Source organism: Gorilla gorilla, chromosome 15 (assembly GCF_029281585.2).
Source record: "Gorilla gorilla gorilla isolate KB3781 chromosome 15, NHGRI_mGorGor1-v2.1_pri, whole genome shotgun sequence".
Classification (NCBI taxonomy): Eukaryota; Metazoa; Chordata; class Mammalia; order Primates; family Hominidae; genus Gorilla; species Gorilla gorilla.
In genome coordinates this window covers 69,234,836-69,245,866 of record NC_073239.2, presented here as the reverse complement: position 1 = coordinate 69,245,866, position 11,031 = coordinate 69,234,836, and the positions used below count along the sequence as shown (strand labels likewise).

At 39.1% G+C, this 11,031-nt stretch overlaps 1 pseudogene; it reads right to left on the bottom strand.

The window, feature by feature from the left end:
• Positions 1–7,601: 7,601 nt before the first annotated feature.
• LOC101152121 (pumilio homolog 3-like) lies at positions 7,602–10,123 on the bottom strand (annotated as a pseudogene).
• Between the last annotated feature and the right edge of the window lie 908 nt (positions 10,124–11,031).

Genomic DNA, 11,031 nt, shown 5'->3' with positions numbered 1-11,031 from the left:
CAACTATTTTTTTTCTGAATTTTCTCCCCTTTTTATTCTCTGAGTGAACTTTGAGATCATTTTGTCAAAGTAGGCAAAAACCCCCCAAAACCTATGTTTTTCTTTTAAAGAAATAACTCAAAGCAGCAGAGATTTTGATTCTGGTTACATTAGACCTATAAATTAATTTTGAACATTATTTTTATATCCAGTCTTCCTAATCAGGAATAATCATCTGGTTACTTTTTCAAGTTTTATTTTATATTTCTTAATATAATTTGTATTTTTACTTCATGTTGTCACTACATGTCTTGTTAAGATTATTTCCAGGCATTACATATGTTTTAGTTGCTATTGCATACAGGACCTTTTGTTCATTGGTTTGTATATGTTTCTGCTAGTATATAAACATATTATTAATTCCATATTGTCATATTTATAAGCTCTTATTTATTTTAATAGTTTATCAGATAATTCCTTTATATTTTATAGACAAACAATATCATTTTTAAATGATATATTTCTTCTTGTGTGTGTAGTAAAGAGTCACCACAGCAGACCTGAGACTGCTATTTTTAGACAGACCTGCTTGCAAGGTTGTCCATGGTTGACATCTGGTAACCTGGATTTTTGGAGGGTTCCCACCATTTCTTACATGATAAGTGTGGTTTATTTTGTTGGGATTGCTTTCTGCACACAATATAGTTTATGCCAAATACCTGCTATTTGTCTAGGAATTTGAAATTTTGGTATGTGCCAGGCATAGGCTGCTTATACCACCAACTCTCCCCAAACCTTGGGCACTGAGTCTCTAGTGAGTATCCCTGATGGGTAACACTTCATTCACATTGTTATTTTGTTGCTGGAGAAGGAAGCACATCTGTGTGCCTCCGATAGGAGAAGCCTCTAGGAAGTCTGCATCTGGCTTCCTCCTGACTTCATTCCATGTGATTCTTCCCTTTGTTTTTTTTGCTTTGTATCCTTTCCATGTAATCAACCATAGCCATGAGTGCAACTGTATGCTGAGTCCTGCGAGTCCGTCTAGAGAAGCCTCGAAACCAGGGGTGGTCTTGGGACCCTTGACGCAATTTGTAATGCTTATCTGTTCTGTGTGGTATTTTTGGTCAAGTCTAGGTATCAATATAGATGGAGCTGCTCTGGGTGACCAGATGGCAAAAGGTTGGACCCCTCCTGATGTGATGCTCTGCCATCTCCTCTCATGTGCCCTACTCTTGCGAGGCTCTGGGAAGCTGACTTTGAAAATTACTTGTCCCAGCCGGGCACAGTGGTTCATGCCTGTAATCCCAGCACTTTGGGAGCGCTAGGCTGGTGGACTGCTTGAGCCCAGGAGTATGAGACCAGCCTGGGCAACATGGTGAAACCCTGTCTTTATAAGAAATATAAAAAATTAGCTGGGCATGGTGGCATGTGCCTGTAGTCCCAGCTACTCAGGAGACTGAGGTAGGAGGATCGTGTGAGGGCAGAAGTTTGAGGCTGTAGTGAGCTATGATCATGCCACTACACTCCAGCCTGGGTGACAGAGAGAAACCCTGTTTCCAAAGAAGCAACAAAAACAAGAACAAGAAAAGTATTTATTGCTATGATTTACCTCTAAATTATAGGATTGACTATATCTTGTACAGTTTTATGTGAACTGATCGATCTTGTTTCAACTTTTTACTAAATAATTTTAGTCATTTCATTTAAGAGATTCCCTGCCCATTTCCATAATTATTGACAGTCTGCAAACTTAAAGGAGTTATATTTTGGATAATGTAGTCAGTAAACTATTCAGACTAATCCACCAGTTGAAAACAACTGAAAAATGCTGCAAAAATTGGAAAAGTCTGAAAAGCATGAGAAAGGTGATAAGATAGGATTTACCATGATAACATCTAAATGGCAACGAGAATCTAGAGGGAAAAGCAGGATGCATAAGTTGCAGCTGGGTGGTGGTTCATGCCTGTAATCCCAGCACTTTGGGAGGCTGAGGCAGGCAGATCACTTGGGCTCAGGAGTTCGAGACCAGCCTGGGCAACATGGTGAAACCCCATATCTACAAAAAATTAACTGGGTGTGGTGGCACGTGCCTGTAGTCCTAGCTACTCAGGAGGCTGAGGTAGGAGGATAGCTTGAGCCCAGGAGGGCGGAGGTCACAGTAGGCCAAGATCCTGCCACTGCATTCCAGCTTGGCAGACAGAGCCAGACCCTGTCTCAGAACACAGAAGTTGCTTTTGCCTCTGAGGACATATGCCAATGAAGGAAAGCTGGATTTTATTGTTTTTATTCTTTCAGGGTCTGCAAGTTCAGAAATTAAAGTTTATGTTCTGGCAAAGGTGGGGAGTCTAATAGGAAACCTTCCTCCATAAGGTTAGGACCCAAAAGGACTACTTCCTTAGGTCAGGAATTATCTAGAAGTAAACCTAAACCCACTTTTACCCTCTAACCCTCCAACACTCCCCCAGGAGATCTTAAGGGAAAAAAAAATCTTTTGTGTTGAACAGTGCAGAGGAGGGAAAGTAAAGAAAAACCTGATCTCTGCGAAGTGACAAGCACGTGCTGGCAGTCTCTGTGAGTCTGTAACTCCAATTCACCTCACCTGGATGGTCCAAAAAACCCTGTGCCCCAAACTGGTTTAAAGAAGTCCCGGACTGACCCTAGGTGCCTGGAGAGTGCACATCCCCTCCGGAGGAAGGCACCGTCATTTTAGGCATCAGAGAATCTCCAGAATACATGTTCTCATAATACCCAAGCTCACCAGAGAATAAGGTAACATCAGTCAGAATCAGCAGGAATAGACCTACAGTGACTTCAGGTATCCTTCATTATCTATATTTTCATTTTGAACTCCAGGAACCAAATAGATTTGGATGCATTAGGATTTCCACACTAGGCAAAATTTTGCCATGTAGTGTCACAAAGTCAAGAACCTAATAGATTCAGATAATGAAACTCTTGAAATTCAATAAGCAAAAGACAGATAATTGAATAGAAAAGTGGGGAAAAGACCTGGACAGATCCTTCACAGACAGGGATATGCAAAGGACAATAAACATAGGAAAAGGTGTGGATCAGGGATATGCACATTAAAGCCACTATGTGATACCACTCGATACCCCCAGAACGGCTAAACCAAACTAGAAAGACAATAGGAAGTATTGATGAGCATGCGGATCAACTCGGCCTTTATACATTGCTGTGGAAGTATGAACTGACACAATCCACTTTGAATCCACTTTGGAAGACCGCTTGGCAGTATTTACTAAGGGCAAAACTTACGACCTAGCAATTACATTCAGTTATATCCTTAATAGAAATGCATATGTATGTTCCCAAAAGATGTGTGAAAGGATGCTTATTACTTTTTTTTTTTTTTCCTTTGAGACAGAGTTTCGCTCTTGTTGCCCAGGCTGGAGTTCAGTAGCGTGATCTTAGCTCACTGCAACCTCTGCTTCCCGAGTTCAAGCGATTCTCCTGCCTCAGCCTCCTGAGTAGCTGGGATTACGGGTGCCTGCCACCACACCTGGCTAACTTTATTTTTTTTGTATTTTTAGTAGAGACGGGGTTTCACCATGTTGGCCAGGCTGTTCTCAAACTCCTGACCTCAGGTGATCCACCCACCTTGGCCTCCCAAAGTGCTGGGATTACAGGCGTGGGCCAGTGCACCCGGCTGCTTATTACTATTTGTAATAGGTTCAATTAGAAATAACTCAAATGTCCATCTGCAATAGATAGATTAATATATTGTGGTAAATTCATATGGTGGAATTCATACAGTAGAACACTACAGCAAAGAGAATAAACAAAATATAACTCTGAACAACACGGACGGATTTCACAAGCTTACTGCTGAGTGAAAGAAAACAAGTACATACTGAATGATTCCATTTATATAAAGTTCAAAAGTGGACAAAATTCATGTATTAGAACTCAAGGTGGTTTCCTCTTGTGAGTGAAGTTAGTAGCTAAAAAAGGGATTTTGGAGGGGTTTGGGATTCTGTGTTTTGTTTTGTTTTGTTTTGTTGTTGTTAATCTGGGTATTAGTAACTTAGGTGTATTGCTTTGTGAAAATTCATTTCACTGTCTACTTATAATTCGTATATTTCTCTGTATGCATGTTATACTTCAGTAAAATTTTGAAACTTTTATAAAGAGACATTGAAAAGGACATAAATAAATTGAAAAGTATACAAAATTAATCAATAGATTCAGTGCAATTCCAGTGAAAATCCCAGCAGGTTTTGGTGGAAGTAAAGCACTAAGATTAAAAGGGCCCCCTTCAAAGAGAGCTAGGTGGAAGCATTAATGTACCTAAGACAACAGGCCAATGGAATAGAAACAAACATACAAATATGGAAACTTCATATGTGACAGATATGATATTTAAGATCAATGGGGAAAAGATAAACTTTTTGATAAATGATACTTGGACAAGTGGTTATTTATATGGTGAAAGTACAAAATTGGATATTTATATCGCACCATACACCAAATAAATCATAGGTGGGTTAAAATTCAAGAGTGAAAGGCAAAACTATAAAGCTTTTATAAAGTAGTATAGAAAAATATTTCATGATTTTAGGTTTAGAAAACATTTCTCAAATAAAACATGAAAAGCTTAGCCATGAAAAGTTTAAGAAATTAGATTCTAATAAAATAAAAATTTCTATTAATTAAAAGTCATCAAAAAGAGAGTGAAAAGGCAGATTACAGAATGGGAAAAGATTTTTCCAACACATAAAACTGACAAAGTAACAGTAATTAGGACATCTATAAATCAATATGAAAAACAAACATTATATTTTTTAAAAAGGCAAAAGACTTGAACAGAAGCTTTATAAACTAGAATTTCCAAACAGCCAATAAATGTATGAGAAGGTGTTCAATATCATCATTATTAATATGAAAAATACATTAAAACCTCAATGAAATACCATTACAAACTTACCAAAATGGCTAAAACTAAAAATCTAACAATACAAGTGTTAGCAAAGATGTAGAGCAATGAAAACAATGCTGGTGTTCGTGTAAATTGGAAAACAATTTTTGTAATACAATAAAAGGCACACATATCCTATAACCCTGCAATCCCACTCCTAGATGTATGCCTTAGAGATACTCATACACATGTCCAACACAAGACATAATAAGAACAGTTAAAACAGCATTGTTTATTTTTCTTTTCTTTTTTTGCCCCTTGAATCATAAAACAGCATTATTTCTAGTAGGCAAATCTAGAAATACCCCAAATGTCCATTGACAACATGTGATATATTCATACCATGGAATACTATTTGGCCATGAAAATATAGGAACTCAGCTACACGTACAAAAAGTATGAATCTCACAAACATACTATATGGTGAATATCATCCAGATCTCCTTTTCCAAGCCATTGCCCCCAGCCCCTGTGAGTTATGGTTGCTAATGGCTCAGAGCTGGCCCCTTTTCTGGAAAATTGCCCTTGGCTCAAAGGGTACCCCCGGGAACATGTGGGCCAAAAACTTAGTAACAGGCTATCACAAGTGTCTTGGTGGGACCAACAGTGTGGTGCTATTCAAGCTCCAGAGCCCCCCCTTGAGATCAGGCAGAGCTGAGACCTCATCCTTGCCTTGATTCTGTCCCTGCCCTGTCCTGCTGCTTTCACCGCTTTTCTCCTGAAAGCAGGAGCTCCACAGGTCACATGCACCTGACTCTTTGTCCTAGACTGCATGTGAGGAATCCAAGCTAAGACACATTACTAAGCTTGAGAAAAAGACACTAAATACATATATTATGATGCACACATGGGGGTAAGATTAAGAAAAGCAAAGACATGATTTCTTAAAAGTCGGGACAGGGTTTACCTCGGCGAGAGGGAGGTAAGGCACACAGGAGGCTTCTGGTACTGGCAGTATTCCGTTTCTTGACCTGCATAATGTCTACATGGATATTTACTTTATAATTACTATTTAACTGCATATGCATGTTGTATACACAATTTAGTATGTATAATGCATATAAAAAGAAGAAAAATTTCCATGTAATCAGAGAGACTTTTTGGTTTTAACTTAAATAAAAATGTATTTCCTAATCGAAGAAAATAAACTGTTAATTTCTGCTTTCTTATATTTATTGAGATTTTTCTTGTAGCCTAGTATATAATCAGAGCTTATAAATATTTCATGTATCGTATTTGTCAACAAAATATGCTATGGACTCATATATAATGGGATGCCCATTAATTTAATTATAATTCAATGAATTATATTAGTTATCTATGACTGCTGAAAAAAATCACCCCAAAATGTAGCAGCATGAAACAACATTCTCTCACCTCACGATTTCTGTGGGTGAGGAATCTGGGTGCAGCTTAGCTGGGTCCCCTAGCTCAGGTCTCTCATAAGGCTGCAGTCTCTCATAAGACATTGGCTGGGGTTGCAGTCGGCTCAAAGCTGTACTTGGAAGGAAGGATCCACTTCCAAGAACATTCATGTGGTTGTTGGAGGATTTGGTTCCTCCTGGGTTGTTGGACTAAGAGCTTCTATTCCTTGCTGGCTGTTGGCCAATGGCCTCCCTTCATTTTCTGCCATATGAGCCTCTCCACAATACAGCTCACAGCACAGCAGCTGGTTTCCATCGGAGTGAGCAAGCAACCAAGGCTTATTTGGAAAGGTGTAATTTTCCAGATGTTTTTCTGCTGTATTCCACACCTTAGAAGCAAGTCTGTAGGTCCAGATCATGCTTGCAGGGAAAGAATTACCCAAGGGCATGAATACCTGGAGACCTGAAGACCGGGATCATTGGTAGCTCTTTTAGAAGCTGCCTACTACAGTGATACAACTCACTATCTGGCTTCTCTTGTGTTGTTTTGGAGAATCGTTCATCTTTATCAAAGAAATAGAATCCTGATGGTACTCATCCTGAATGGCAGTATACAGAGTCTTGCATGCATAAAGCAGCGTGATCACAAGTCTACATTTAACAGTCACAGATTCTGTCCTTATGATTTCCAGCCTGGGGCTTGGGTTTGAAACACTGTTCATTTTCTCTGCCCACAGTACCGTTTTACATATGGCAGGTATCTTCCACTCAAGCCTCTTGTTGAACCTGTTTTGAGCTGCTTTGAAGGATCATTCCTTGTCTTTCTTGAGTTGCCTTTAGCGTCACCAAAGAATTGTAGGTCTGTATCACAGCCTATGCTGAAACACAGTCCAGCATAAACATATTCTGCTTATTTTATAGAAGTCCATCTGAGTTTTGCGTGATATAGAAACAAAAATATGAATATATTTAAACCAATGTCTTTTTGTCTATTTGATCTACCTTGATTGATGGTGGGGCATGACAATCATCCACGACAATAGTGACATTTTGATTTTTCATGTTTCTAATGCTTTTTCTTTTGTACTTTCATTGCCATGTTATTTGGTCAAAGTAACTCCATGCTGTAAATTCACTATTGATTGTATCTTATAGCCATATATTGACTTTCATTTTAAAAACAATTTCATAAATAGATTCTTATACAAAGAAGAAACATATATACAGAGCACCCAAATTACCAGTAAGGTGGACCCTAGCCCTTCTTTTCTGCATTGGGAAACAGAATGGGGAACAGAAAAAATGATTCCATCTTGCTCTTAACTCTTTCCACCCATGAGCCCAATTTTTAAAGTAGATATTCCTTTGTCAGTGCCTTTGTTTTTTTCCCAATGTAGCAATCAAGCTTTTCAGTCCATCTTTGAGTTTGTTTGCAACTTCTTGATCACAACCTGGAGGAGGCTAGAAAGAATAATGGCACCTCGATTTACACTAGCCCAGGACTTCAGGTTCCTCGTACCAACATGCTGTACAAATAATTTTGCAAAACAACCTTCTCTCCCATTTTATTTCATCTTTTTATCTTGCTCTATTAACCACTTCAGAACTAGATGTCCTGGAGGATGTTCTGCAATGTGAAGCTCTTGGTCCTTGCCACTAGGTTGCAGTTCCACTGCTGCCAAGCTGGCAATGGCATTCATGGCAGGCTGAACGTCTCCAGTGGCAGATCCCAGAATGTCAGATACCATCACACGCGGACTTATCTAGCACCACCTCTTGGGCATGTCCTTGCAGGAAGCTTAACAAAGCTAGAGAAATGGATTCTAGGAGCTCATATCTGCAGATTTCTGTACCTTTATTACTGTGTGCATTTCCATCTCCTTTTGGCAGAACTTCAATGATTTCTCATAGTAGATATACAGGATCTCTGGGGCTTAGTGAATACAACAGGACCTTCCTTTCATGTTTGTCATTTCCTGTGCTAGGCAATGAACTGATAATTCCTGATATGATTATTACCTGCTTCACAAGCTTAGTATCATCAATACAATCAAATGCTGCCAGGAAAGCCAAATGAGAGTATTGGCCATCAGTCACTTTTTCAACCTAAGTCTTCATTATTTTCACAGTCACTTTCCTGTCCTTGGGCATGCCATGCCACAGGCTCATGGCCAGCCATGCCCTCGTGTGTATGTGCCAGGTATATCACTGCTTTGTGGATGACTTCAATCATTTCTGATCTGAGTTTGGGGGGTGCATAGGTGAAAAAAAAGAAAAAAAAAGTCCAAGAATATGCACCAATGAATGCTTAATCACAGCTTCCTTTTGGGCCACTGGAGTTAGAATCTGTTTCATTTCATCCATAATAAGCTCTTAATTTTTCTGGCTGTACCTCTAATACTTTGTCTGGAGTTGGTGATCGACTGACTTGTAAAGGTGAAATGTGTTCCCATAGAACTCTTTCGTCAGCATGTTCCTCTGCTCCAAAGTGGCTTTGTCATTATATGTGTCCTACATGATGGCTGATGTTTCTGCCTGCCACAGCATCTTCCTCACGGGGCCTTTTAAACTTCTCATTATCTCTGCAATCTGTGGTTGACTTCTATACATGCGACATTTCTTTTTTTTTTTTTTTTGGCTTAACATTTTATTCATTCAGCAAATGAATATATTTAGAACCAAACATTTATTGAATAAATGAGTTATATTTTCATGTTGCCTCATAACCTTTACATCTATCATCTTTAACAGCTGCATAATGCTTCATTAAGAGGATGACATCATTTACTCAAGCAAGTGCCTTCTCAGTTTAGTAGTAGTAGTTGAAAGCTCAGGCATGAAGCCACAACTGAATTCAGATCCCAACTATGTAACTTACCAACTACGTGACCTTGTGCAAGATACTTTCTTTTTTATTTGTTGTACTTTAAGTTCTAGGGTACATGTTCACAACGTGAGACATTTCTTTAAAATATTTCTGGAGTATTTGGCTTTACTTAATTCAACCAAATTATCTCCCAATTTTTCAAAAGCCTGTTTTGACTGTTCTTCATTACCACACTGAATGTAACACTGGATCACATGAGTTGAATCATGTGCAAATGCAATTGTTTGTTTGTTTGAGACAGAGTCTTGCTCTGTGCCCTAGGCTGGAATGCAGTGGCACCATCTCAGCTCACTGCAACCTCTGCCTCCCAGGCTCAAGGAGTCTCATGCCTCAGCCTCCTGAATAGCTGGGATTACAGGAATGTGCCAACATGTCCAGCTAATAAATGCAATAGTTTTAATTTTCCCTTGAATCAACTCTGCAAGTCATTCATTAACTTTACTCTTTTTTCTTTGTCAGTCTTTTCTTCTCAAAGTCTTCCAAATCTGCTTTGCCCACACAACAGTGTCATAGTTACTTTTATCATTGAGTTGCCTGCTTTGCTTCAGTTCTTTCTTCTTCTTTTTGAAGTCATCCCATTTGGGTTTCTTGGCTGCTGATTCACCACTTTTGCCATCTGGCTGGAGTTTTCTCTTCTTGTTGAATTTATTTGCTGGCTGGAATTTGTTCCTTGGTGCTTTGTCCCATTGTTGCTTATTCTTCAACTGCTTCGCACCCTTTCCCCTGGTTTTGTGACACTTTTCTCAAAGTTCTTAGATGTGGTTTTAGATTCACCTTCCTTAGCAACTTTTCTTGGAAATGTCTTTGAAGAACCAGAATCACTGTGTTTATGAAATCTGTTTTATTTTTTTGTGATGCCTTTGTACTCTTTCCTGTGAATTGTTGTTTCCCCTTTGACTTCCACTGTAGCAACTTGCACACATGGGGCCGACCACATATTGACTTTTTAACCATAAAACTTACTGCCTTAAGTTCTGCTTAGCCTAATATTACTTTATGTTCACATTTGAAGTATAAATCTTTGTTCCATTTTTATCTTTAGCTCTTTTAGCAGGGGGCTGTCATTTTTCTTTTGGATGTGCCAATTGTCAATCAAGGAAAATGACCAGGGCAAGTCCCATTCATTTTTGGAGGTTTATTTGCCAAAGTTAAGGACACACAACCGGGAAACAGGTCTATGCCTTTCTCTGAAGATGATTTTGAGGGCTTCAATATTTAAAGGGGAAAGGGCAGGATATTGAGAAATACCCAATGTTCATGTGAGAGAGGTAGGAGAAAATAGCCATTCCTGCCTTGGTCTGGCTCAGTGAATCTGCATTTTTACATAAGATTAATGTAGACAATAGGGCAGAGGAAACAATGTGTGCAGAGGGATGACTTTGAGTTCTGTCCTATGTTCCCCACACCTGTGAAGAAAAGCTATCAATTCACATTGGCATGATGCACTTTAACAGAAATGCTTTAGGGTGAAGATCTTGGGGACCACAAGGAATTTCCTTGTGAGGGAGGTATGTAGCTTTTCATCTTGTAGCCATCTTATTTAGGAACCAAAATGAGAGGCAGGCTTGCATGACCCAGTTCCCAGCTTGACTTTTCCTTTTGGCTTAGTGAGTTTGGGGTCCCAAGATTTATTTTCACATTTCCCCCATTTTTCCTTTAAAATCATTTGGAGAAAGCATTTTAGAAGGAAAATGTGTCTCTGGTCTCAGCTTGCTTTTTTCTTTTTCTTTTTTTTTTTTTTTTTTTTGAGCTGGTCCTTCATTGCTAGGATGGTTTATTCCCAGAAATTCAGGTCCCACCTTGCTAGGAAGGCTCATTCTTAGCAGGTCGTGTCCCATGAAGATTAAAACAGGGGGAGGAAA